The sequence below is a fragment of the Megalopta genalis genome, chromosome 3 (genome assembly GCF_051020955.1).
Source record: "Megalopta genalis isolate 19385.01 chromosome 3, iyMegGena1_principal, whole genome shotgun sequence".
In the NCBI taxonomy this organism is placed as follows: domain Eukaryota; kingdom Metazoa; phylum Arthropoda; class Insecta; order Hymenoptera; family Halictidae; genus Megalopta; species Megalopta genalis.
The window spans coordinates 34,414,950-34,421,999 of NC_135015.1; the positions used below are offsets into that span (position 1 = coordinate 34,414,950).

The following is a 7,050-nucleotide window of genomic DNA, read 5'->3' on the forward strand; positions in this document are numbered from 1 at the left end:
TTTATCAAATCGCTCAGGAAATAGCAATGCTGCATCGACACCCAAAAAATTGAGAATACAATTCGAACGTTCTAGAACACCGTTAATTACTAATTTAATCTTTTCCTCGACAACGTCGCTTTTTCAAGAAAAAATGTGAGACACTTTGACTTTTATTAAATCGCTGTGGAAGTAGCAATGCTGCATCGACACCCAAAATATTGAGAATACAATTTGAACGTTCCAGAACATCGTTAATTATTAATTTAACTCTTCCCTCGACAACGTCGCTTTTTCAAGAAAAAATGTGAGACATTTTGACTTTTATGAAATCGCTGTGGAAGTTGCAATGCTGCATCGACACCCAAAAAATTGAGAATACAATTAGAACGTTCTAGAACACCGTTAATTACTAATTTAATCTTTTCCTCGACAACGTCGCTTTTACAAGGAAAAATGTGAGACGCTTTGACTTTTATCAAATCGCTATGGAAGTAGCAATGCTGCATTGACACCCAAAAAGTTGAGAATACAATTTGAACGTTCTAGAACATAATTAATCGTTAATTTAATACTTCTCATGCAACGTCGCTTTTTCGAGAAGAAAAAGATGTGCGACACTTTGACCCAAGCGTGACAGCGAATAAAAGATGCCGCGCGACGGCGTATATATTTTTTACATTCGTCGTTTATCCGTAGCGTAGACTGCATTTCTGTATGGTACCGAAGAGGAGTGCATCTTTATGTGTTCCATATTTTAGGAAATTCTTGTCCGCGATGGGTTTAAAGGGAGCGCGAAGTTTTCAAGGGTGGCGCAGGACGGAGGACGGCGGTGTTTACGAGCCGCGTATGTAATTTCAATCGATCGCGGGCCGGTCGGCATTGAAACCGGCGGTGAATCGGCGAAAGGGGTCGAAAAATTGTTCATTTCCACGTAAGCCGGCGGCGGCCACTTAAGCTACAATCACGCTCTGGGGAGAACCGGGGAACGGCGTTTTCTTTCGAGCTGAAAATATCGGAATTCCTAATTGGCCGGTGTACCGAGAGATCAGTGCCCTCCGGAGGCGTCCGCGGACGAAATACCAGACAATTCTTTTTTATTCCGGCCCGAGGGTGCGGTGCGCACGTGTATCAAGTATGTACGTACCGGTTCGGTTATTATGGCACGTACATATTCCCTGACTGGGCGAACGCGATCGGAATACCGAAACGGGCACTGTCGACCCTCGCTGCCCGATCGCGGCTTTCTTTTTTTCATCGGACGGTCGCGGAAAGGACCGGTAAGTTTGTCACGGTGGCCAATAATGACACCACTAAATCTCCGTGAATTACTATCGTTACGTAGGAATATAAGCGCATTAATTCGGGCCGAACGATTACCGGCAATTGCGCGCCATCAAATCACGGAGTTTATGGCGGAGGCGGCTGGATACAAGCTGAATCGAAATATCAGCTGGAATAATGCTCGACAAACTAGAGATTATTATGCAAATCGCTCTCTGTTTTTGCGACACGCTTTCCATTGCGAGCGGGAATGCTCGCCGCGGAATGCTCTTCGGGGCTCGCGATTTCGCGATAAACAACGGTCGCGCTGATCAAACGTTGCGCGAATTACTCGCGATATGTTGATAATGCCAAATCTTTCTTCTGAGGATCGAGATTGTCGGAGATTTGGCTGTTCAGCGTGGCAGAAGATAAATAGATCTTCGGAATAGTAAATAGAGTACGGGACGATTCGCTATAAAATTTTTTATTTATTTCTGATTATTTTAACTGGCTTCTTTTATTCTCTATAAATTAATATAGATTATTTTTTATAAATTTGTAAAGAGAGAGAGAGAAAAATGCTATTTTTCCTGATTTTTGCTAATTTTTTGGGTTAATTTTGTCCATTTTTTGGCGAATTTTTCATAATTATCGAAGCTTTCGGAACTTTTTGGATAATTAGGAGATTTTAGTAATTGTATAGAGAAATTTTGTAAAGGATTATTAAACAGTTAACTGTTAAATATATAGTTAATTATATTTAAGGAATATGAATACATAATATATTGTAGAATAATTCTTTTCATGTATAATAATAAGAATTTATAAATATACCAACAAGTCCAATAAATTGTTCAAATAACAATTGATAAATATACCAACAATTTAAATAAACTGTTCAAACAACAATTTATAAATATATAATTAGTTAATTATATTTCAGAAATACGTATACATAATATATTGTAGAATATTTCTTTCGAAATATAACAATATGAATTTATAAATATACCAACATATTTTCAGATCACCCAACATTTATTTAACATATCAGGAAATACGAAATGCACTCAACCGCGAACTTTGGGGAAAAATGTCATTTACTTGGAGATTTTCGAAGCGGTTTTCGCTCATCGCCGAACACATCATCGGACGAAATTTTCAGCCGATTCAAAAAATAACCAGCTTCCTTAGATTCGCGGAACCCGTACTATCATCGTCGCGCATCGCCGATTAGGTTCGCCCGATCCTGGCATATTCATCAGACAGCAGTTTGTCAGGAAACTCATCGGCTGCGACGTTGGCTCGAATCTCTCTTAAAAGACAGAACGCCGTAAAATCCGTGCTACCGCGAGGAATCCGGTTTTTTCGGTGCGATAGTAAAGAGGCTATCCGGTATTTACTGCTCGATATTTTACGTTTGTCTGGATACCCCGAACTTGCCGTGAACGCTGTATCCGCACGTTTATGCGACGCTATAAGCTTCCCGGATGAAGATTGCGGCGCCACAATGTGCGACGATAGCGCGAGTAATTAAACGATGCCATAGGTTCTTGGGGGTGGGATCCGTCTACTGAGGCGTGCTCCCGGGTGTGCGGGTCTCATTTGGCTTGACAGAGGGTGGTCCGATCGTCCCTTATGCCGGACTAATCTCAAGTTTAAAGTGGCCGTAATCGTAGCGGCGTGCCGGGTTATAATACGTTTTCGGGGCCGGATTTCCGTGGCGTCGTTTTTATCGACGGTTTCTTCCTTCCCTGTTTTCGGCGACACTTTCCATAAAATATTTAAAGGGGCGAATCGAACGATGGAAATGAACGTTGAAATATTTTCGTAGCTTGACTCCGGTGATCGGATATCGGCGCAGCAAATTTCATATTGCATGTAGATCGCGTTTGAAATGTATTTTCGTAACCGGTTCAAGATGTTCGAGTTCGAATGCGTTCGGACCGATGGCTGTGCGATGGAAAATCATCGAGATAAATATGCTTTATTTATACTAAACGGTATCGTGCGTAAAACACGAGCGCCATTTTGTATTTTAAAACACATTGACCTGCGACAGGACCATTCTCACGATTTTACTAGCGACGACGCTTGTAACTGGACTGCGGATTTAATGCAGTTATGACAAAAAAAAATAAATTAAATGGAAAATAGCAAAAACATGTGTACAATTTGAATATATTATTGCATTAGCATCAATTCGTTATAATGATCGAGAAAAGAAGTAAATGTCTACGTAGTTCCTACATCTTGTGATTAATGAAGACAATTATTATTTTGCTAAAAAATCCGCGGTCTGCTTATAACAATTCTCATACTTGTAACAATTTATTCAGCAAATGAAAATATATTTTTTCAAGAAACTCTATGAGCAATTACGTGGACGATTTAAATACTCTGTGCCGAAATAACGCAGGCATAATTAACATTATATTTATCGAATAGAACATTATTTTTGAATTAAAACATTTAAAGCATCTAACATGTCTTAAACGATAAACGTAAAGCTAGTTATGCCCGACAACAAATAGAAGGCAACCGGCGAGCAATTTTACGTACACGAGCTTCTTCTACAGTTACGTGGAAACATTATGCAAACGTCAGTGTTATCCCGTTGACGGAAGATAAAGGAGCTGATTATCGGTACGAAAATAATGTTCGTTAAAACTGAAAATATCTGAGAGCCGTTCGAAATGGACGAACCGGGGCTGTTCGGATCGGGTTCGGAGCGACGTGTACACCGGACTACGGTGTTCCATTGTTCGCGGCGCGGTTCGCTTCCGGGCCCGGAATAAAGCCATTGAAATTTTTATGCAAGAAATATGCGAACTCGTTGCGGCCGCGCGGCGAACTTTCCTTATATCGCGGTAATATTTCAATGTTCGACGAATTGCAAATTTTTTAAAAGCCGCGCAGTGTCCAGTGGCGGTTTCGCCCGCGGTGTTCGGCGGGCAACGCTTTAAAAGTTGCCCCCATTCGCCGTAAAATCCCGCGAACTTCGAACGTCTTAATACAAGTTTTTCCACGGTACGTACGTAATCGTACTTTGAAACGAAAAGTTTCGGCCGCGCTCCATCGTTCGGATCGAACCTATTTCTGCCGTACTTTCTGCCCCGTTCTTGACCACTTCCGCTTTGTGTTACCCGATAAATTTACTATTACTCTTATCTCTCTCCCACCCGGCGCCCTCCCCCCTCCCCCGATTCCCCAGCACAGTTCTTCCGAACTACTTGTGCGGTTCGCGGAGATATGACCCGCCAAACGAAATGGGAGACAACCGCCTTCCTCGCCGTGAAGAAAGTAGCGCGCCCGGCCGAGCCACTTGCTTTCCGAAACCGTGATCCTTTTCTGCCGATATTAACGTTATTGATTCGATCCCCTGCACGCCGCTCTCCGATTCCGATCCCGATTCCTTTGCGTCCAACCGAACTCGACGTTTCATTACACCGCGGCGGTCGCGTGCTTCAACGATTTATTAAACATTCCCTTGCTATCGTACCGTTCCGCTCTTTAATAACATATTATTAATGCGTTCGCAATCAGCGGGCGCATCGAGAACCGTATTAAAAGTTGCGAGTGCAACGCGTTCTACAGAGTAAAATTATTGCACATGCGAGAAACGAGCGGTTCCTGTCATTTGAAGAAACTTTTTCCTCAGCGAAAATGCGACCCGCGGCTTCGTTTACGAGTTATTAGCGAAGAACGGTGGCCAATGAGAGGCGAGAACGGCTGGCGCGAGGCGGTGCGAGGCGTCGCGAACCAACGAGCGTGCGAAGCCTAGTTCCGCTCATTGGCTCGGCCACCTGGTGCCAGCCGATCTCACCAGCCGAGCTCGCCTCTCATTGGTCACTGTTTTTCGTCGATAACTCGTGAACGAAGCCGCGGATCGCATTTTCGTTAAGGAAAAAGTTTCTTCAAATGACCTCAGAATAATTATGGGACACTCTGTATTTACGAAACGTTTTATTCTCGCAGGCTCGCTGAAGCGCATGTTGCCCTGCATATTTGGAGATAATAGCGACCATTTCGCTTCGTTCACGCGGAACATGCGTGGGTATAATAAAATAACCGTAAAAATAATAATGAAACACCCAGATATATGGATCTTTCGACAACGTGAAAATTTTGAAACCGGGACCAGATTAGGCGGGAAATTATCTAACAATATTTCTGTGTGTTTTCTAATGCTTTCACGGTTCTGTGTTTCGACTGCTCGTTTCATCGGAGACCGTATTTTTACGTTTCGATCTCGCGAAAAACGAACAGACAAGTTCATTCTTAAAATAACCAGTCAAAATTAACTCGCTATTATTCGATCGTCCGAAACGAGAATATTTTAGCCTGCGCGGAATTCGTACAATCCGAGGAGTGTTTGCACACGGCTTGTCACCGATATAACAGTGTATCGTCTGAAAATATTATTTACATTTGGACGAAAATAGTCGTACCTCATCGCGATCGAAATAGCACGTTATTTTAGCCGCTGTACCTGTTCCTTCATTTACTTCGAACGACAACTGGAAAGCACGAAATCAATGTGAATCCATTTATGGTTTTAAAGTAAAGGATAAAGGGTTAGAATCATAGCGGCGCGAGTGACAGTTTTATCATTGTGAGAAACAATGAGTGTCGTTGTCTTCTAATTGTCTCACTGCTCTAATTCGATACTGAGATATTGTCTAATTAACGAAGTTTAAAGAAGATGGCATTTAAAGTTTTATTTTTCCAATAATAACTTGGTTTTCGAAAACAATGAAACATTGTTCCACTAACTTTTGTACACTTGTACATTGAAAAAAATGAAATAAAATTAATGTTTCGGCCGAATCGCGGACCGCGGGTCAACGCACGCTCGACTTTCGATGTACGCCGTCTCGCCGTTTTTGTCGAATAAACGGCGAGGCGGCAAGACAATAACACGATCGACGTGCGTTGGCCCGACCGTCAAACGCTCGCCTCGGCCTAATGTATACATGCAGCGTTTTTGCCTTAGGAGGCAATGACCGGCTTTCGACACCTGACGATGCGTCACCTTGAGCATCGGCCAGGTGTCTATATATACTGCCGCAAATGTGATAACGGCGAGATTCTCCAAGTATCGTTATCGCTTACAGACAAGTTTAATTTAGCGCCCCTTGCGCCTATACGAAGCCGTGCTTCAATTGTTATACTTCTGTCGTAGCCGTGCTACACTGCATACGCCGAACGGAGCCGTGCTCCAAAAGCTTGTAAATCAAAGGATTGTGGAGTCTAAATCAAATAAATCGCGTGTCGTCTCCTCCCGAATTCCGGCGCTTTAATTTTGTGCCGTGCGCAACAATTAATATAAATATAAATAAATATGATATATATAAATATAAATAAGTATGATAAAACAAATATAATAAAATAAATATAAATATAAATAAATATAATAAAAATAGAATCTATGTAAATATCGATATTTTAACATCTCAATATTTCTCCGGATACAAGCAAAGAACGTAGAAATGGAACAGTGGGATATGATGATTAATGCTTTTGCCTTATACATTTAAAGATACGTCAGTAATGCATTATCCAGATAATATTGGGTTGGCCAGTAAGTCATCGCGGTTTTTCCCAATAGGTAGCAATACAGCTTTTGCAATGCAACCGCAATGACTTATTGGCCAGCCCAGTACTATTTGGTATGAAATAGTAGAATATTTCCAAGTCACGTTATTTTTTAAAATGTCACAGTATTGAATTGGAACAGCGATTTGTACTGTTCACACGGCAAATTTATTATTGAGATAATTTAGAGTTAAGTCGATTTATAGT

At 41.7% G+C, this 7,050-nt stretch overlaps 1 pseudogene; it reads left to right on the forward strand.

Annotated features, from left to right (window-relative positions):
• Positions 1–1,332, forward strand: part of LOC117229555 (sodium- and chloride-dependent glycine transporter 2-like) — a 28,042-nt pseudogene extending 26,710 nt beyond the window's left edge.
• The last annotated feature ends 5,718 nt before the right edge of the window (positions 1,333–7,050 follow it).